The sequence below is a fragment of the Photinus pyralis genome, unplaced genomic scaffold (genome assembly GCF_008802855.1).
Source record: "Photinus pyralis isolate 1611_PpyrPB1 unplaced genomic scaffold, Ppyr1.3 Ppyr1.4_LG8, whole genome shotgun sequence".
In the NCBI taxonomy this organism is placed as follows: domain Eukaryota; kingdom Metazoa; phylum Arthropoda; class Insecta; order Coleoptera; family Lampyridae; genus Photinus; species Photinus pyralis.
In genome coordinates this window covers 34743869-34766503 of record NW_022170819.1, presented here as the reverse complement: position 1 = coordinate 34766503, position 22635 = coordinate 34743869, and the positions used below count along the sequence as shown (strand labels likewise).

At 37.6% G+C, this 22635-nt stretch overlaps 1 protein-coding gene across 1 annotated transcript in view; it reads right to left on the bottom strand.

Annotated features, from left to right (window-relative positions):
- LOC116179797 (runt-related transcription factor 3) overlaps positions 1-22635 on the bottom strand; it is a 44151-nt gene that overhangs the window by 5437 nt on the left and 16079 nt on the right. The gene's annotated exons all lie outside the window — the stretch shown is intronic.

Here is a 22635-nt window from a genome sequence, read left to right as displayed (position 1 = left end):
ATAATAAGCTCCATAATCCTATATTTCCTGCAAACAATAACTTGGAAACTAGAATCCTGTGAGCGCAACACATCTCGGTATAGATCTTGGTAGTAAAGGTTAACAGCAGGTCCTTGCGGCGCGCCAATCGGGTTTGAGGGTGCCCCACCCAACCAATAGCACGTCTTGGAGTCAACCCTTCCGCTTATAAGTCATCACGACTGCTATTATCCTTGAAGATTTTACAGAGCCACTATAATATCATGTACTTTGCTTTAGGTTACAATATCGGGTCGCTTTGCGTTTAAACTCTGGCATGTTTTATGCTCCTTCCCACTGTGTTATGTTTTGTTTGTTCTCATATTGATTCCGAAGTCAAAGTTTGAATTAATTTTACTTTGAGGCATAGTCGACGGGAACGTGGGGAGACGAATTCGCAAGCCGAGCGGGGCCGGAAGTGTCACTAATTCAAAAATAAAGAACAGGCTAATCTAAGTAGAGGGTAAATAGGGCAATTTAAGGAATCCGTAGAACGCGTAAGGGTGAAAGGAAAATTTAGAGGATTCTCTCACAATTAAAGTAGCCCTTAAAGATAAGCCTGGGGCGTAAAAAACATCCCTTTACAACTGAAAAACTTCGTTTAAAATCCCTCGAAGGAAAAACTTCGTTAAAGCGGGCATCCGGGCTGAGCCGTGTTAACAATGCCGGGGATTTTTAGCTTCGTTCTCAGATAGATTCCGTAAGTTGATTGCCGGAGTAATGAGGGGCGGAATGACATTTATCTTGCAAGGGTTAAGCTGAGGTGTTGGGCTGGTGATTATTCAACCCCTTTAAAACGGAGCAAGACTAATGCCGGCGCGGCATTAAGGGGTTACCATCGTCTTGAACGTACCGACTCGAAATCGTCGTTCGTTTCCGATCCAACCGAATTCGTTATTACCGATTCATAACGTACGCACCCTTACACCGTAAAAATTTATCTCGCGAATTTTTGAGTCATTCTTTCCCACGTGCCCCACGGGATCATTTTGGCAACTGTTTTTGGCCGCCACGAAGATGTACGAACGGTGAAGCCTGCTGTGGTTTAAAGTGCGTGCTAAGCAAGTGTTAAGGTGAAATCCTTTCTCACAGAGAGAATGCATTAGTGGAATAGCGGGGATAAAGCTGCGATGATGGCCTAGTACGTGAAGTCTTAAGATATGCACGGGTATTAGAATAATCTAAAGTTTGTTTTAATATTAGACTATTCGGGATCCTAGATTTGCCAATTAGGTATCGATTGTGAAAACAACACATAAATTATGTTTAGATGAAACTGAGCAAGTACATCTAGTACAATCAGTGCACATTTGTCAAGACAGCATCTCAGTTCTTGTTGTAAAAGAAAATTGAAAACGCAATTACTAACAAGACAAACAGGAATCGTTTTGTATGACATAAACGATGTTAAACAAGGAGGGAAAGCCGTTACCCAAAGGGCGACAGAAGTTCCGAGGTGGAAACGGGAATAATTGAGTTATAGTCTCGCCTTCTGTTGCTTGTGATATCTTAAGGAAGGATGGCAGGCGTTTAGAAAACCGTACAACCAAAAGATGAAACTTTAGATAACTCCATTTTTATACGCCTTAAGAATGCTAAAAATTTGTTCCTTTACGGAATTTAGCGCTTTTAAATCTCCTGGGGTGATAACATTGAAAATGACTGTATAAGGTCAGGGGATTAATTCAAATTTATTAGCATTTTTATAATATGAATAAACAACATCTGAATTTCTGGTGCCTTCTTATGCTCAGATCCATATCAATATAATGCATTAAGCTCCTGCGCAATTTTTAAACTAGAATTTTCTGCATACACTAAATCCCTTAAATTAATTAATTAAACATCTTCCAACTTTGTACTGTATCTACCGAAGTTAGGCTGTAGTTGTACTCGTATTATTTTGAGATGAAACACGAGATTCAAAAACACCTTTGGGTGTAAATTGTACACAATTCAATTTTAACATTCCTTGAAATACAATAATGGCTTTTCAAAAATGAACCTTAAAAATTTTTAGAAAATTGTGCCACTGTCCCACGTCTAGCCCTTATAAATTTTACGTTGACGTACTAACTGAAAATTTATCTTTTTTTATTGTTCTAAAAATTGACTTCAAAACTGCTTGCTACCAAAAATCGATAAATCGAAAAATCAATAATGACACAAACAGATCCAGTTTACATTTCACAGGTTTTCTGTTTACGTTAATTGAAAAAAAAAACGAATTAGTTATAACTATTTCCATCATAATGCATGCAATACCAACCGTTTTTAATTGTCCAGAGATGGCTATCTTTAAGAACATTCCATTTAAAATTTTCCTTGAGATTTTTTTAACTTCACTCACATATGACTTACGACGATTTTGTCATAAACCCTTAATTTTACATAAATATAACGGGACCTCATACAAAAAACGTCCTTGTGCAGATTACGATGTTGGCATAAAACAGGTTAGGGTCGGTTATTCCGGTTTTCGTGAAAAGATACGGACTGTAAAATTGATCCTTCCGTCGGATACCTTTTCTTCTACGAATTTGTGAGGAAATCGTTGCCCTTTGATGAAGGTAACGTTAACTTCCAAAGTTTATAGATTGCAAGAAAGCAAAGAACTGCTGCTGAGTTCTTTAAAGATTCGAAACTTCTTGTGTATTACCGTAATAGAAATTACCCATCACGCATACATTTTACCTTTATGAAGCTTTTTCCAATACGTGTATTTTTGAGGCATTCGCACCAGAGTGACTAAGCATCGACCGTATTACAATATTCCAATTGCAATAACCACGATAACCGGCACGTATGAGCAATTTCTATCGACCGATATCAGTTGTCTTTATTAACCAGCTCCTAGCGAGTTTATAATTTTGCTGTCTGTCCGTCCGTTAGCACGATAATACGAAAACGAGAGGACCGAATTGGCAGTGCAGGCCAAAAACTAAGGAAGACTCTTTTGACATCTCCGACCGAATTGCATGAAATTCCATATGGGCCATTAGCCATATAGTACGTCTCTTTTCTCTGTCTCTTTTGCTTCCAATTGTAAGATTTTCGGAAAACACGCAAGAAATTATCGTAGGTAATTGCACAAGTGCATCAAAATTACCGATAATTTTTTTGAAAGCATGTTGTCTAAAAACTGCATGAGTTTATTTTCATATTTTGGCGAAAGAGCGGTGTCGCATTTTTATTAGTTGACAGTTTTTCTCGTCTAATTGCTAGGCAACAGATTTTCATTACCTAAACAACCCAAATTTACTCGGTAAAATACAAACCTCTTGTGCAATAAATAAGTGAATATTTCCCGAACAAGCATTACTTGTCAAACTGACGTTACCTACTTATAAATTGTCGGTGTATTGTGAAATTGTCCAAAGGAGTTGCCAGTTGCCATGGATATGGACAGTGCAATTATCGCAGGACTCTTTCGCTTTCTACAGTGCAATTATCACTTATAATTGCACAAGAGGTTTGTATTTTACCGAGTAAATTTGGGTTGTTAAGGTAATGAAAATCTGTTGCCTAGCAATTAGACGAAAAAAACTGTCAACTAATAAAAATGCGACACCGCAGGTGGAGCATTTTTAAGTTGACAGTTTTTCGAGTTCAATTGCTAAAAGGAAACAGATTTGAATTGCAACAACCCAAATTTACTCGGTTTAAATGCAAACCTCGAGTGTAATTCGGCAGGACAATTTAACGAACAAGAAATTCACCAAACTAATCAATTATTGACAGACGTCAAACTAGTCATATGGGTAAGGATAATGCGATTATTGGTTCGAAAATGAATAAGTGAAAAAACCACTAGTGCATTTGTCGCTGGAAAAGTTGCAGGTAACTTTTGCCGCTGTCAAAGTGACAATTACACTGCGGCTTATGCGATTTTTTATACATGAGTTGAATTGTCGCTGTAATTGAGCGATAATTGCACACCTCATATGGCATTTATGACATATGAGGGAAATATTCGTTTTAAATCAATGCCCAAAAAAATAGGAACCTGGGTTTCCCTTTTGGTAGCTTAGACCGAATACCTTCAAAAACGTTCTAGACTAACCCCTTCCTTTGTTTAGCATTTTTGCAGATTTATCTGTAGGTACCTAAAAGGGTTTGGCCGACTTGATGGCTTGCAGCAAATGAAGGCCCGTAGAAGAACGCTTGTAGAAAGACAAGGAGTGTAGCGCCGTGTATTTAACAACTTTAGCGGCGAGGCTACATGATGTGGGGTCGGCGACATCTGGGCGCCATCCCCGAACGTGGTTTGCTAACGTGGTGATTTTTCAGTTTTGTCCTATCTTCTTCTACAGTTTCGGTCCCATTGTTCTCAAACGGGTGTCGTCGAAAAGATCTTGTAAACGGCACAGGGGGGTAACCGCTCCTGAAATCACTGTACGTTTCACCCGAAATCCCGCCGCAATTCCCAGAAATCTCGCCGAAATCTCCGCAAGTGTGGATGCTATCGGCTACTAACTTATTTCTTAGGGGTGCGATATTGGATTTTGACGGAATGAGATAGAGAAGCTCCGAAAAAAAGTGCCAATAGTCCATTTCCGACCGTTTAAGCTAGGGAAAATAAAAACGAGATTTGCTCATTTCAGTGCTTCGGTGATATCTCAGTTATTTTCAAAGATTTTTAAAAATTTTAAATGTGTTTTTTAAAAAGGAGACACTTTGCTTTAGTTACGAAGATCCCGATGGTGAGCGATGAATTTGAACCACCCTGCACTCCCAGTGTGTCAAAGAAACTAACCCACACACGGAAATTATGTTGAATTGTATTTTTATAATAGACTGTTGACCTCAAAGTTGCGTCATTTTTAGCTCATATCTGTGCAGCAAAAGCCCTATGAAGATCAGATTACTCTCCGGCTCACTGCAGTCTAATACTTCCAGAAACCATTATAGGAACAATACTCCATAGAATTTAAAGACGCAGAAAAAAGGGATCGCTAATTCCACCAATTACTTTCGGACTTTTTCACGACCACCAGTCGTACAATTTATTGAAAAATGTGACCCTCTAATTTTGACACCCTGTACACTTTCTATGCTATGTTATGCCTGAACTCTTCGAACCTTTAAGAAAAATTCCAACACTTTTCGTTAGTTTTTTGCTATTTGCAACATTAGTCCAGTAAAAATAGTCATTGACCCAGAAATTTGCAAAAACAAGCTGAAAATTGGCATACATGGTGAGGATGGTGCTAGAACTAAATCCTGAAAAGTCCCAAAAGATCCCGGTTGGGGAACGGACGCCATCTTGAAAAAACTAACCCTAAATTTGATTTTCCGATTTTTGAGCATAACAAATGAACGGATGGTCCAAATTTCGTCGTCAAGGTGTCAAAATGGTTGTTTTGATGTTTGTTTTGAGTGAAATAATTATTTCGTATAATACGATGCCCTTGCAATTGTGACCTTTTAAAAAAAAAACACCCCCATCATGGGTTTCTCTCTTTTCCGGCTATTGTTGTTAAATAAAGCTTCGGATAATTAGTATTGATGTATCTAATCGTTCTTCTTGACGTTCTCTATCTGAATGTCAAAATTTCTGGTAAAAAAACCTTCAGAGTTCAGAACAAGATTGAGAGTACTAACTAAATGAACACTATTTTATTCATTATATTTTTCATTATTATTTGCAGTCAGGTTAAGTTGCACGTAAAAAATATTTAAATGCATTTTACAATTAATGTAAATAAGCGGAATCCTTTCAACTATTCGCACATAACTAAAAAAAACGGCGTGAAAATAATCAATCCATACACAGGTTTTAAACTGGAAACATTCCGAGACCGAACGACAACACAATGACGAAAATCTATACTATGAGTAAAAATCAGAAACCGATCTACTCTTACAAAAGTAACCGTTACACCTGAACGCACGGTATCGAAACGTGATATAAATTTGGGTGTTTCGTTACTAAGAAACCGTAGCTTCCAGATTTATTTATTTCTTTTAGGAATTGGAAACAGAAGGTGATTTAACTTCTAGCGCCCTTTTAGCTGCCGATGAGGAAACCAGCTTCCGTATTACATAAACACTTTCTAAGATAACCGCTCCTTTTGCTATTTAGGTAGTAAGGTTACACAAGATAATCGTTGCAAGGAAGATATAAAATCCAGGATAGCGCAGGCTAAAAAAGCATTGGCATAAAAGTGGAACCTGCTAAGATCCGAGATAAATATAGGAATTAGGAAAATATTGCTAAAAACGTACAAATGGAGTGTACGTCATACAGGTGCGAAACCTGGACGATAGGCAGGCAAAAGTAGGATAGAATGATGATTAGCTGGATGGATAGGGTAACAAACGAAGCTGTCTTGGAGCTAGTACAGGAAATAGGGAAATATGGAAAACCGTACCGAGAAGAAGAGATAGAATGATAGCGAACGTGCTAAGACACGGAGGAATAGCACTACTAGCTATAGAAGGTAGGGTCGAGGGCAAGATAGAGGTAGGACCACAGAGACTTAAATACATACACCAAATAGTTAGGGACCTAGGCAAGGGTAGTTATGTAGAACTGAAAAGATTAGCGCGGGATAGGAAAAGGTGGAGGACTGCGTCCAACCAATCCTCGGATTGCGCAAACAAAACAACAACAAATGCCGAAAACGTGAAAAATCCAGGTTGGGGGTGATTTTCCTAAAAAGCTCGAATTTCCAAGGGCTTCTTTATGTGCGGAATTATGTTTTTACTCCAAATACACATTAGAACAAACATTTTGACACCTTAGCAACGAGAATCAGACCATTGGTTCATTGGGTTTGCTCAAAACACGAGAAATCGAGTTTAGAGGTAGTTTTTTTAAGATGGCCTCCGTTCCCCAACCGGGATCTTTTGGGACTTTTCGGAAATTGGTTCTGGCACTATCCTGAACAAGTCTGCCAATTTTCAGCTTGTTTTTTCAAATTTCCGGGTTTGGCCCTTATTTTGTCTAATTTTACTGGACTACATTTCCAATTAACTACATGCGAAATTAGATCACTCACTAGTAGGCGGGGGACACTTTGCTACCCGTAGGCCCAATCTTCAAATCAGTATAACTTTTGTTTGAAAAGTTATTTTAAAAAACTGGAATTTTTTTTCGAAGAAGAAGAAATCCAAATTTCGCCACTTCTCTGGGGGTGGCTCCAAAACGAAACACGTCCCCTCTATCACCCGATTTTTTTACATGCGGTCATGTAACACCCTGTATATAAAAAATAGCAGGTTTATAGTGGAAAACCACACAAAATTTTGAAAAAATTCAAATAATTTAGAACCGATTGATCTTTCATCTTTTTTTAAACTCATCTGATAAATATCCTCCTCTTTGAATACATGTACTTTCGTGGAAACTGAATATCAGATATATTTAACGGTAACATAAAAGAGCGACTCTAAATCATAATAATTTCTGATACGTTGTAGAATAACGTTCCTTCTCATTTATCATCTGCGAACTTTCCCAAGACGAGGAAAAGGTAGACACGTATCCCCAGTAGATAAAGGTTCAGAAAGTATGATTTCGCGGGCTCAGAATCTTTTCTTACAGATACAAAATGCAGCTATTGAAAAATCAAGATAAAATATAGAACATGACAGAATTGAAAATATGATTTAAGGAAGACTATAAGTCAGCTGATTTTAAGCAGATTCGAGTGGGCAAACTTTGAAGATGGATCGAGCGGAATTGAAAGCAGAGACCAAACAAGAGGTCAAGTAGATGAGTAAAGATTTAAGAAAAAAAATAAAAGGCGATCATGTAGGGTTGAAAGAAAATTTAAAAAAAACCAGGAAGTAGACAGGGATCAGTAGAATAAATGGATTTAAAAAAAAACAGATAAAAGATGCAGACAAGGCAGTTTTGCATGACTCCTCAAATTAATTGAAACCTTCCAGAATATGTCAGAAAAACCGAAGTTTACCGACCTGGGTTTTAATTTATTCTGATGTTTTTGAGCAGATATAAAAAACACGGTTTTTTGCCACAATTTTGAGCTCTACAAGAAAACGTTTCAGGGAAATCATCTATTTTCTATATGGCCCTTAAAAAAAAGTACACACTGTATTGAGTACGTAGCATTTTTTGCTAACAATGCAACGATGTACGGCACAAAAAAAACAAAAGTTAGAAATTATTGCTTTCAACAGGATGGTGCACCCGCGCACAACACTCTAATCGTGCTAGAATATGTATTGGACAAATTTCCCATTTTCCAGAAAATTTATCCGATAGGTATTCTCGCACGATTACGGCGTTGTGCGCGGATGCACCATCCTGTTGAAACTAACGTCAAATCCCTCATAAACCTAACAAAATGTTGGTAAATCCAAGATCCAAGTGGTCAAGGTGAGGGTAACGACAGGTATAAGAACCGATTTCAAACCCACACGATATACCGAGGCACGTGGCGCAGTGGATGCGCTCACCGATGCTATTCGGAAGGTTGTGGGTTCGAATCCCGCTGCCGACTGCTCTGTCTGGGGTTTTGTCAGGGGTTTTCCTCAGACATACGTAGCTTCGCATAATGCTAGCATACTTGCAATCATAAAATAAGTCAAAGAATTAGCACCTTCGGTATTTACATCATATTTAGGAACACTGTATTTACTTTAATTATTGTTCTGATAGTGGGAACGTTGTAAGAATGTGAGAAGAACTTGAAGTGGTTTTCAGAAATGAGCTTGAGCAAACATCACAAGGAGGAGATGGGAATTGGAGGCTAGCTTAAAAGGAACTGGCTTGAAAGTGTCAAATTGGGGACTGGTCTATGAGAAATAGAAAGAAGTTTTAGGGAAGTCTGAGAGGAACAAAGGAAAAGTTTTAAGTGGAATAAGTATTATGAGGTGCACGTATACACTATGAAACTTTAAAGACTCTTGTAGGCCATAAAATATAATTAATGGCTCTTAAGACCTCTAGAAGATCCTTGGAAAACTCATGCGTCTTCTTAAAGAAGATTTATATCTTAGTCCTAAAAATCTTTAGAAATTCTGATATACAATTTTGAAAACCTTTAAAGAGTCCTTAATAATTAGGTAATAGTTATTTACATAAGAGTCAGAAAAATGATACATTACTGGCGAGGAAATATTGAAGTGCGAGGCCCCAAAAGGGGCCGAGTACTTTAATTTTCGAGTCAGGTAATGACATTTTACTGACGAGTTTTGTATTATACTTTACCCGAAATCGTCTTTTAATACAAAATTTCAATTTTTATAAGTTTTTTTAATGTCAATCTGTCAGTGATGACAGGAGTCATTATAGGCATTTGAAAATGTCAAAAATGCAGCCGGTAAAGTGACGGTACGGCCGGTAAAGTAAGGGGTGCGGCCAGTAAAGTGACAAGCGGCAGGAAACGTAACCTGCTCTGTCTCTGTCGCGGAAACTAAATTTTCCGGACATGAAAATGAAGGCTTCAGGACGATTTTGGGTAAATATTTTTGGAGTCACTTAAAACGTCACAAATACCCCTGGAAATACCCATAAAAGCTCTTAACGTCATAAAGAGAGAGAAAAATTTTAAAGAATCTAAAGACCTTTGGAAGACCCTTGGTAGCATTTTGAGTGTCTCAGAAACTCTTGGAAACCGTTTTCAGCATTTAAAATCCCCTTCTTTTAAAAAGCGTTTAAAGGCTTTTAAATACTGTTCAAGGCACATATATTAAAACTCCTGTTTGATGTCTTGAAGCCCTTCGACCCTGCCTTCGACATTCTAAAACCATAGAAGACCCTTATAGCATATACTTAAAAGTAATTTGAACTTTTGGAAACTCTCGAAAACAAAGCTTTTAAAGTCTCTTGTAGGTTAGTAAACATTTTGTAAAATTTTAATTGACTGTAAGAGTGCAAATCCCTTGAAAACATTATTATTGCTACGTAATCATATAACCTTTTTAAAGATCTGAAACCATTTACAATTTGTGACTTTCCAAAAACGATTATAAATTTAAAGGTTCTAAAAACCACTTGGGAACGTTTTAAAATCTTGGAGAATCGTATAGATCTCTCGACCTATATATATTTTTGTTTCGTGTTTTTGAAGACCCTACAAGAACTCATACAGACTCTTAAAGGCGCTTAAATGCGCTCATACAAACAACTCTTGAAGAATCTGAAGGATTCAGTAGGTTTCCGGAAGACCGAAAAAGTTGAGGAGGATGTCTAAAAGCTCATAAGAACTTTCAAAAGCTTTTAACAAATCTCAAAACTAAGTAAAAGTCTTCACTAAAGCTGTTGTGGTCTTCTTCAAATTCTTGGAAAACTTTGGAGTCACTTGAGTCACACTTCAAAACCAATAAAAGTTCTCTTAGAGGTACCTAAGGAATAATAAAAGTTGAGGGAAGCATGAGGGAATAAAGGAAAAGCTTAAAGAAAAACGTAAAATGAACTTGAGGGGAGGAATGAATTTTGAGAATGTCGGAAGCTGGAGATTTAAGTAAGTTAAACTTGAACTTGAGAAAAACTTTAGGAAGACGTGACGAGAACTTGAGAGGAATTTTATGGGAGCCTAAGAGGAAACGTGACGGGCTTGGGATAAACCTGCCTAAACGTCAAACTGAAGAAAAAGGTAAGAATTGAACGCGAAAGGAAAATTGAGTAAAACAGAAAAGTTTAATGGAAACTTAAAGGAAGTTTAAGGGAAACAAGAAGGGAACTTTGAGATGTATTTGAGAGAAGAAATTGTGGATGGCTTGAGAAAAATATGTTGGGACCTTGAAGGAAGCTTATGAAGAACTTCAAAACACTTTGAGGAGAACTTTAGAGGAACTGCAGACACTTGAGAAGTGTTTAACGAAACTGTGGATAAGTTCTTGAGAACAACTTGAAACGAATTCTGCAGGAACTTGCAAAAACAACCGAAGAGACACAATAGTAGAGGCAATTAGAAGGGGTTTGAATAGAACCTAAAAATTATTTGAAAAAAAACTATAAATAAATAATTAAGATTTGTAAAAAGCATAATTTGCCTAAATTCAATCGTTTCAGTTTTGAAAATAAACGCTATAGATTTGAAGTTTACAGAATAAAAAGCAGTAATTGATGGCATCACGAATTTCTTTTGGAAACCTTATATGGTACTGAAAAAAAAACCGATTGACGTTTTTTATTATTGTTGGGAATCATTAATGATTATTGTTCTGCATTTCGATCATTCAATAAATTTTTAAACAATAGCATTTATCTTCAAACCTCCATAACGTGTACGAAAACGATTGAATTTGGGTACAGTCAGGGGTACAGTATGCTTCTGACAGACTGCTTACAGTTGAAATATCGAAGAATTTACAGGGCGATCCATTAAAAAAATGCATTTATGACCAACCCTGTATAATTAAAATTATTGCTGACCAGTAGACATTGAAGAACCATAAAACTATTGAATAAACTTTGCTCAATATCTTGTATATTAAACTGTGTTCGATACCTTGTATATTATCCCCGATAATCTGCTGTTTCCGGACTGTAGCTGAGACACCTGCACATTTGACAGAATCAACAAAGCGTACTGAACCAAATTGGACAAAATGGGCAAGTTTAGAGATGTTTTGTGGTTAAGGAGACACTAAAACACTACGAGTACATGGAGAGTATTTTCTTGGCCCTTTCTGAAGAGCTTTTCACTGACACTTTCAATAAGAGCAAAACTAAGAGGACACGATAAGCTTCCATTGTAGAAATACTTTTACCCATTTTAGACAAAAATAGAAAATCCATGAGTAATGGAATTGCGAAAAATATTTCCCTGTAATTCAAGAGTAATTAAAACGAGAACTTTCTTCCGCCTAATGATCTTGGTAATATTTTGATAATTACCGCTAATTAAAATGTGGATTTATTGGAATGCGATCGCCACCTTTATAAATTGAGTGCAGAACCTGCACTTCCTCATTGTACTTCGTCTTTGGGCAATTCCACATGGAAGTTAACGAAGACGTCTTGAGCGAGTTTGTGTGCCCAGTTTGCAGGGAGATCATGGCCGCGCCTATTCGAATGTGTAGCGAGGGGCACAGTTACTGTAACGACTGCTACGAGCAGGTTACCCTGTGTCCATTGTGTCGAAGTGAACAGGACGGGACGCGCAACTACATAATGGAAGAGTTCGGGAGACACATCGTGTTTAACTGCTCGAACCAATTGGACGGGTGCGAGTTTAAGGGTGGAGTGGAAAAGGTGAAGGCGCACGTAACCCATTGCAGGTACACGTTCACAACTTGCCCACTGCGAGGGTTAAACTTTTGCACATGGATTGGAGCGTACCAGAACGCGATGGAGCACTGTCTCAAGGTGCACCCCAACAACGCATTTAGGAGGAACCGGCAACGATTAAGGTGTGAAAACTTCGTCGCCTGCGATGACAAAAACGTACTTCACTTGAAGCACTTTTATCTTCTCATGGAGGCCTATGGAGAGCTCTTCCAATGTTCGTGGGATATGAACTGTTCTACGGGTTTTATGATGTGGAGGGTGACTTACTTGGGCCCAACCGAAAGTGCGTCGCAGTTCACGTTCTCAGTTCAGTTTACGGATGGCGCCGGTACCCTAACCGTTCAGGGTGCTTGCCAGCCGATGTGCTTAAGCGAACTGCCAACTACCAACATGTATGTGTCCACCCACAAGCAGTCACTAGCAAAATATTGCGTAAATGGTGATCTCTATTACACAATTTCTGTACAACGGCCGAGGGATGGATGTGAATCTGAAGTGAAAAGTGAACCAGTGTCGTCTGTGTACACCCCTGAACCTTGTATATGTCGATTTGATAAGTAGGTAAATTATGTATCTGTAAATAAAGTATAAAAGTGTTACATAAGATCGTACTTAATCATTTACGTTCTACCTACAGTATGCTTTTAACGCACGAATATTATCTAACAGCATGTTAAAGGAGTCCAGGGTGGCAATTTGCAGTCGGAAGGGTGTCATTAATCAGGTGTCTGGAACACGCGCGCGGTGCTTCTGATTACAAGCTTGACGTCAGTACATTACGATGCGAGCGGTTCCTTTTACTTTTAGCGTTGCGAAGCCACACGTTCAAATTGAAGATAAAATTTCGCAACGGCTTCACCTAATCAGTTAATTCTAACGAAAATTATTATTGCATTTAGTACAACAATTGCCTTACACGTTATAACCGCTATAAGGAGAAAGCCCGCAACACACTATACTTGCATAATCAAATTTTCCCTTTTTGCGTTTCTTGGAAGACGCGAGAAAGCAATTTGAGAAAAACTGTAACGTGGAGGCGTAGATTTATGCGCCCGCTATTGCCTTAAATTCTGAAAAAGTTTTTAATTACAATTTAGTATCAAAAATTTAAAATCTTTAATTGGTACCTCTTACTGTCAGATAGCAACGAGTAATTTTTCAATGTTAGAAATTTTAGAGCAATCTGTATACATGGAAATCCATACCATTTTTAAAGACGATCAGATGTGTAGCTAATGCTGCAATAACATTTATTGGGTACTGTTTCTTGGTAAATAGACAATCCACTATTTACCATTTTACGTTCATCTTTTTGGAAAGCCATATCTCGAAAGTATTCCGGTCAACTTCACCTAAGAGCCCCATACTCCTCATTGTAGGTTTTCCACGCTCATAAGAAAATCTTGGTCATGAGAGAGTATGGAAAATTTTGGATATCCCAAAATATACTCGTAAGTAGGTACTAATATTTGTTTCTAATACACCACAGTCTTTCGGAAAAATAGATATACCTCCTCCAAAATCCATGTAGTCCAAGAGTCAGAGCCAAAAAAATCTCTGACTCTACTCAGGCTAGTTTTTTAGAGTGTATTACATTGGTTGTGCACACAAATATACTGCGGCCAGTCAAGAAAAACTGAGAACTTTGTGTTCAACAGCAGGGTAGGTAATATTAATAATTATTTGTTGTGCCACAACAAATGATAGTCTCTATTTTTGGTGTTATCTGTGTGGCACAACAGATTTGGAGTTTTGTATAATTTTTGAACAAATAATGAAAAAAAAAGCCGTAGCCCCCTTATTATTCGACCTTTGTAAAGTGTTTGAGGGCGAATCAGCTTGTTTTAATGTGTCAAATCGTCCCTTAAAACCAAAATCACAAAACCGTAAACTCCCTGTATAAGTGAAAGTTGAAAGTGAGATTTTACCCAAAGTTCGTAATTGTTAAGTGCAACATCCTGTATATTTTTACGGCAATTGTTTTTCCCGATTACACTGATATATCACCTATATTTCTTCTGTAATTATATTTTATACCATATTTTTCAAAATGTGCTAATCACATGTTTCCATCATCAGCCATTTTTATGTTTGGTATCAGCTGCCTTAATTTCCATGGATACAACAAACAAAACAAACTCTCCATGAATCTATGGTCTACTATTTAAAATCAGTAAGAAAATAAGGTTTTCGTGGATAAAGTAAAAAAAAAAGGTTGTGATACATCAATGTAATCAGGAAAAAGAATAAAGACAATTGACATTTTGATAGATTGATGTACAGGGTGTTGCATTTAAAAAATACCAACTTTGGGACAAATCTCGGAAACTGTTGTCCAACATTTTTTACTACGTCACTCTAGACAGACTTGCTGCCGAAACGCGTCCTTGTTAATTATAGAGCTCCTAGTTTATAATTTTGCGGTGTCTGTCCGTCTGTCCGTTCGCACGATATCTCGAAAACGAATACACGGATTACGACGAAATTTTGCAGTTGATTGTTTACCAATTTTTTAGATCAGAGTTCGTATGTGACCCAAAAAATAAGGAAAGCCCTTTTGACACCTTCGTTAATTGTGAACCGAATTGCATGAAATTCAGTATGGGCATAGCTTTAGCCATATAAAACGCAATTCCAAAAGTGGAGCCTAATCGATCAACATTCACAGTGCTCTTTTCACATCTCCACCATTTATAAACTAAATTGCAAACTTTTTTTTATTTCTGAAGGTATTTAATCAAAATTTGATGCTTGCGACTGGAATAAAAGCAAATCTAACCCCACTTTCAAAATTTGGTTTTGCACATGCGCAGTGTCAACTTTCTTATTTATGTAGGCATTTAAATAAAATTTGCTACATAGCCACTTGGAATAAAAGCAAATTTAACGCCAGTTTCCAAGTTTGGTTTTTTGCATGATGTGTAGTGCCAACTTTCTTATTTATGGAATCAATTAAATGAAATTTCATACAGATACACTTGGAATAAAAGCAACGCCAACACTAGGTTCCAAATTGGGTTTTGCCAATGCAATAGCCATACCCAGGAGCTTGTTTGCTATGTGTTTACACGTTTATTTTTATTTCAAATGATCTCGGCTTTGTAGCTCAGTGGTAGGGCGTTGGGATACAACATTTTTCATCTGTGGCAGAGATGGGAATTTCCTTAGATCAGTTTAGAGCATTCTGCCGGCTACTCTGAATTAGGTTTTCCTGCAGATTTCCCAATTCGTAAGGTAAATACCGGAGTAGTATAGAACAACTTAAGACATTCTGCAGGGGTGCCTCTAAAAAGCATTATGCGGGTCACTCTGTAATTGACCGTAAGCTTGTTGAGGGCCTAGAACAAGAGGGACAATAAATAAATACATAAATAAATAGATAAATAAATAAATAAGTAAGTAAATAAATAAATAAATAAAACCATAAAGAGCGTTTAAAAAAGCGGCAGAGCACCTCGGTGTGACCCCACGGAGTCATTGGATTTGACCCATTTTCAATTGACTTGTTAGATGTGGTATATAAGTCTACCGTGCAAAGTTTCAACCGAATAGGTTCAAGCGTTTGGCAAGGACAGAGAAGCGTGACCCAACGGGGTCATTGGATTTGACCCATTTTCAATAGGCTTATTACATGTGGCATATAGGTCAACTGTGCAAAGTTTGAACCAAATCGGTCCAAGCGTCTGACAGTTATCGTGTTCACGGACAGACGCACAGATGGACACCATCGACTCCGCTATAAAGCTTGCATCGCTTTGCTCTGCCGCTTAAAAAATCTCAATCAAAACTTATTAACGCCAAATGGAAAACACTTTTTCAATCACTCCATACTTATTACTTATTAGAATCCAGCTTAGGGAAACTTTTTGCAGATCAAGCTTATAACAAAATAAAATGCAATTTTTTTTGCATTTTTTTTTAAATCCATGTCATCCACTCCTCACTTCCTCGCTCCACATCCAGTACCTCACTCCTTCTTTGTGAACACACGTTCTATCCTTCATGGTATTCTAATAAAATGTTTTATCGAAATGAATTGGTTTGCACAATTTTGCTGTGCGACTCTTATTTTATCTTTCATGGTATTCTAATGAAAAGTCTTAACGAAATTCCTACCACGAATGAGCGCACCCCTACTTGGGGGTGCGAAAAAAATTCTGATTTCGACGAAATTTGGTATCTGGGCATTTTTGAAAATAAAAATCACGAATCTGGAATTAGTTTTTGAAAATTCGAAAAAAAAGTTCCACCGCAATTCTTGGCCAGACAACGATAATGGAGAGAATTCCACGAAATTTGTTGTGTACATACTTGATGAGTTACGGAACAAAATTGTCCAACAGTTTCTTAAAATCATTTTTCAAACAAAAGTTATACTCATTTGAAGATTGGGCCTTCGGATTACAAAGTGTCCCCCGCCTACTAGTGAGTGGCCTAATTACGCATGTAGTTAATTGAAAATGTTGTGCAGATAAAGCGCATTTATTAACCGAAATATCTTTTGTTTTGACATCACCAATGGATATGTTTCTTGCAAACGTCTCAATCGCCCTTTGTGAGTACCCTCTTCCGACAGTCCGTTCTTGAGGTATAAAAGAATATACCCGATGACGATAAGAGGTCGAGGAGGAAGGCTATGGTTGGTAGATATTAATTCCTTTCGTTGAGACCTTTGATTAGAATACCATGTAGGGTAGAACATGTTCCCCCCACCCAATTTTCTAAAGTTTAAATTAGCACCCCTAAAGGCACGCGCATGCCAAATCTGAGACCAATTGGTTGACTTTTTCTACCAACTACTGCCCTTCTTTATGTCCCCTTATCAAAGTACGGGACGGTGGGGGGGGGGGGGGAGAAGTGGAACTAGTTCTATCCTTCATGGTACTCTAATGAAAGGTCTCAACGAAAGGAATTAATTTGTACCAACCATACTCCTCCTCCTCGACCTCTTATCGTGATCGGGTGTATTCCCTTATACCTCAAGAACGGATTGTCGGAAGAGGGTACTCACAAAGGACAATTGAGACGTCTGCAATAAATATATCCATTGGTGATGTCAAAACAAAAACTATTTCGGTTAAAAAAATGCGCTTTATCTGCACAATAGTTCTGCACAATTTATACTTGTTTTTACATGCGATCATGTAACACCCTGTATAGCGTGAATGTGTGCCAGGGGCCTGTAAATCTTTATGTGTAAAGAGCCCCTTCCCCATTAATCATCTACCAAAAAGGTAAGCATCGATCAGGGCATCGATAAATGTAGTATATGCTACTACCTTAGAGCCAAATAGTACCCTCTTTCTTATAATAAAACCGTTTACCAAGCTATTTCGGTTTTAAAAAATGTATCTACGCAAGAGTTGTGCACAATTTATACTTGTTTATGAGTTTTTAAGTTTTTGGGGTTTTTAAATATCTCTACAAGTTTCCAAGAAGGTTCATGGGCTTTTTACAAAAGGATTATCTTTTTAAAAGGCTTTAATAGACTTCCATAATCTTGAAGAACCTTTAAAAAACGTTATTAGTGCCATTAATTCAGTTTAGATCTAAGTATCAGCTCACTGTTCTGTTGTCCACTTCAACAATTTTTTTGAATTAAAAACGGAGTCATGTGACACTTTGTTTGAAAGGGATTGAAGGCAATATACAGTTCTTTTCTAGTCTGGGGAAATCATAACTGAAACAAGGACAGACGGGGAAACAGATTTTCAGTTGCACTAGAGTAGGTACATAAGGTATCATTTGGTTCAAGGGTCAGTTCAGGGGCTGTTTAGTTTATACCGTGTATCGACGGACAGATGGACAATAAATACCGGACAGTATTTTTTGATTACACACTTCCATGCCACAACGCAAAGAATCTAAATTAGTGTTACCTATGTTCAAAGCTGACATTTCAGCTTCATTTCACCAACGATAACGTGTCATTGTAGTCAGATAAAATGAAAATAAACTCCAAATTTTGTAAGTAGTGATAAACACTTGGTTCATAATCATCTTTGACCGACAACGTGTACATCAAAATGCATTATTATCAGTAATGAGCATGATCGTGGAAAAAACTAGGTACTTTTGTATAAACCAAACAATTGATTCAAAATTTCCAAACATTACGATAACATCATTTCCTTCGCATTGTAATTTTCCCACTACGCAAAACACTCAACTCTCTCCCCCTCGGCGGGCACCTAGTACTTTTCTACACATTTTAGGAAAACTTAGATAAATAGTTGTCGAGTAAGTACGAAACAAAAACAGTGAAATTAAAAGTGAAACGAATTAAACTGATATGTAATTATCGAGATGCAGATAAGTGAGAACTCCATAATTACACTTTCGCCGTATCACTCCTAATCGTATGTAATAATCTCGTTTTGGGAATTGTTTACTAATCTGAGCATTTAATAATTAGAGAAAGTTGAAGTTGTTGTCCGTTATAACTTGGTCGCAATCCGAGTTAGTGACAATTAAAAAATTTGCTGTACAATGGATTTAGTGTGCGCAAAGTGTGGAGCGGCTGTGCATCCTGTTAGCAGAATATGCCTGTTGGGTCATCATTTCGTGCAGGTGGCTGAAGAAGTTGAAAGGATTAAGTGTCCATTGCAGTCGACCAACGGTTGCTTATGGACGGGATATCTTGGACAAGTCGCTTCGCATGGTCAACAGTGCCACTTTGATAACTTCAGCACGTTACGTAAACGGCACTTTTTGTTGTCGCTCTGGTTCGAATCGAAGATCAGCTACTACCACATACTGTCAGACATTTACGGGAAACTGTTCAAGACAGTGATCGAAATCAACAGTGAGACCGGCTTCGTGATATGGCGAGTCCTTTGCATGGGCTCTAACGAAGAAGCTGACGATTACTATTTCGAAGTTTGCCTGAAGAACCTAAACGATGGTGGGGAGATTTACCGGACGGCTAGTTGCCAGGCGACGAACGGCGGCAGTATTGCTAAAGGAAGAATGTATGTGGTTACCGATTTATCGATCGTTAGACAGTTCTGCAAGAATGGTAGACTGTTTTGTTCAGTGTCCATCTGCAAGGAAGATGACGATGTACCCTTCGAAGACAGCTGGTGTGTGAATAATGTGAGTGCCACAAGTCCAAGACCCTGCGTGTGTTATAAAAGTTCCGAGTTACCCAGTGTGAAGCATTTTATGGTTCCTATAATCAAGTCTTTAGTTTAATTTTAAAAGGAATAGAGCTGTATCTTTATATTATTTTCCGAGAAGAATTTGTAATAAGTATATGTGATTCTAGAAGATTATTAAGCAAAAATAAATATCTATTCATTTCAACACGACGGTGCACCACGCTTTATTTCGTTATTTAAAACAGCTTCTCGTATTAACCACATTTTCATTGTTTGTAAAATAGTGGAAAAATAGGATCTTTCTGTTTAAGAGGTACGCCATTGGAATACAGCATGCCACTGGTGGCCAGAAGTATTTTAGAAACGTGACGACGATAATTGTGCACAATTTTTCCATATAGTTTATGATAAAGGAATTAGGATTCGAGGGGTCTTACATGCTACACCCTGTATTTAGGTTGTAGGAAGATTCGGCTTGGTAAATTTGCTCCCAGAATATTTCACCTCCAAACTCGTCTACGGAATATTCGCCCTAGAACATTTTCCCCCAGAAGGTGTGCTCGTAAAAATTCACTTCCACTCCCCGGAGATTTACCGTTGAAATATAATTCTCCATGTGCGAATACTCTTAGGGCACTGAGTATTCGCACATGGAGAATTCACCACCGCCAAGAAACCGCTCAAAGAAAAATTCGCGTTCAGGAGAACTGGACTCAAACGGTTGGACTTAAAAACCTCGTCTTTGACACAACTACTAGGTAACCCGTAACCTGTGTGTCGCATACTGAGTTGCACAACTAAAAACAAACAGTGAAATTCCACTTTTATGCACCAGACCAACAAAACGCCCTTTTGGTGTCATTGCTCAGAATGTGTGATCGCACCGGCAAATGTGATCAGGGTTTAGGGCGAGGTTTAGGGTTACACATCCGAGTTTTCCACTTCCTTTATATTTTCCAATTTGGCGAATTAATGTTGGAGACGGTACATACAAGTTGTAGCGTGTGCAGTTTGCGTAAATTGAATTTTCGGTGTATAGATGCCCTCCCCCCCCCCCCCCCCGAGTTTGGTGGTCTCTCGTAAAAAACTTTGAATTGAATTTTGAGCTTCTGGAGATCAGCCCTACTTGGTTGGAAACTAATTTGTGACAAAATTTTAGTTTCCAAAAATCAAAGATCCTTTTCTAATTTTCAAAAAACATTTTTTGCATACCGGTAAAATGCTATTTCGAGACGAGATACGCACAAATGGTAATAAGAAAATTTATTCAGAATCAAAAACGTGCAACATTTTAAAGTCCTAGGCCTACTTTAATTCCACGATTTTTTATTTTTTATTTTTTAACTGGATTTTTTAGGAAATCAGAAAAAATGTTACTTAAACTATCGGCTCCAAATTTACTAGACGGTCATTACATTCTATTTTGAACAATTTTGTTAAGTAACATTTCCTTAAAAAACATTTAAATATAAAAACATAAAACAAGTATGAATTGTGCACAACTCTTGTGCAGATAAAGCGCATCTTTTTAAATCGAAATAGCTTTTATTTTGACATCACCAATGGATATATTTCTTGCAGATGTCTCAATCGCCCGATCACGATAAGAGGTCGAGGAGGAGGGCTATGGTTGGTAGAAATTAATTCCTTTCTTTGAGATCTTTCATTAGAGTACCATAAGAGAACAGAAAGAAGGACAGTAGTTGGTAGAAAACCGTTCCTTTCGTTGATACCTTTAATTAAAATACAATGAGAGATAACATTAATTTTTAACCCCCCCCCCTCAGGCCCCGTCTCTCTCTGATTTCGAAAAAAAGTCGCACGGGAAAGTTACAATTTGCACAAATCAATTTATTTGGATGAGACCTTTCCTTAGAATACCATGAATGGTACAACATGTGTTTAACCCCCCCCCCCCCCCCCCAAATTTTCTAAAGTTTAACTTGGCACTTGCATGCGTATGCAAAATTTGTTGTCGTATGTAAAAGTTATGCATGTTTTACTATCAAACTATCAAAAACAGCATCTCCTCGGGAAATGATTCGTGGGGGGACCCCCCTTTTAGACAACGAAATTTGATGGCAAACAAGTTCCAGGACTCTAGGACCATTCCCCTAGAAGTAGTTCAAAACGGTAGCAGTGGATCCAGATGGACGGACGGAGAAAACGCAAACAATAGCACATTCTTTTTAATTCTAAAAAAGTGCGCTAAAAATCAAAGTAGGCTTAGGACTTTGAAATTGCACGCTTACTCAGTTTTTCATTCTGAACAGCTTTTGTTAATAACATATGTGCGCATCTCGTGCCCAAAGTTACCGGTAACGATTTTTGCAAATTGTAAAGGCACCTTTGATTTTTCGAAACTAAAATTATATCATAAATTAGTTCTTAACAAAACAGGGCTGATCCCAGAGCTCAAAATTAAATTCGAATTTTTTTGTTTTTTACAAGAGACGGCCAAACAATTGGGAGACACGCTGTATATGCTGCGTAGATTCGCCCTGTTTTGGCCAAACACATTGGATTGGTAGAAATTAAGCTCAAAAGGTGATGAATTTATCTTGCTAGACACAATTGTGACAGCATTATTGTAACCATAGCAAAATCTAATTTGAGCAAACCTATCAGCTCAATGATTCTGCTTTCATAGTGGTTGCTTTTTCTTAATACGCCATTACCTTTACTTGACTTATTATTATTATAACGTAAGTTTTTAGGGGTCTGTCTTCTCTCATTGTTTTCTTTCCTCATTGTTCTCTCCTAAGTTTTTCCTCATTCTCGCCTAAGACTCCTAATTTTCCTTCTGGTTTACTTTTCCTTTATTCTATTCATCTACCTTAGTGTTTCGACGCAGAACCTAGATGGCATCATATTTTACATGGACCTGCCATCTTAAGTCAGATTGACATTGGAGACATCACGTGGTACTGACCTACTTCGAAAGATTTACACTTGGAGATTTGAATATTGTTCCTGAATTGTAACTGCAAGAACTATCGAAACCTTTTGGAGAGCATTGCTCTTATGAATTGCTTCGATCGTTCCGATCTTACGTACAGGGTGAGTCAACGATTGCGCGGAGTAACTTAATGCCTTGAAGATAAGATTTTTCGATAGTGTTTTTGTGTTATGCTATGGTTGAATATTCTTCACATTTTAAAAATATTTGGAATTATACAGGGTGCGCCCAAATGGTACATTTTTTTAAATAGAACCCCCTGTATTTGAATGCATTTTTGAATTCTACGTGTAATTGTATGTCTTTTTTATTATATGGTTAATATCCGAACAGTTACTAGTTTTAAAGAT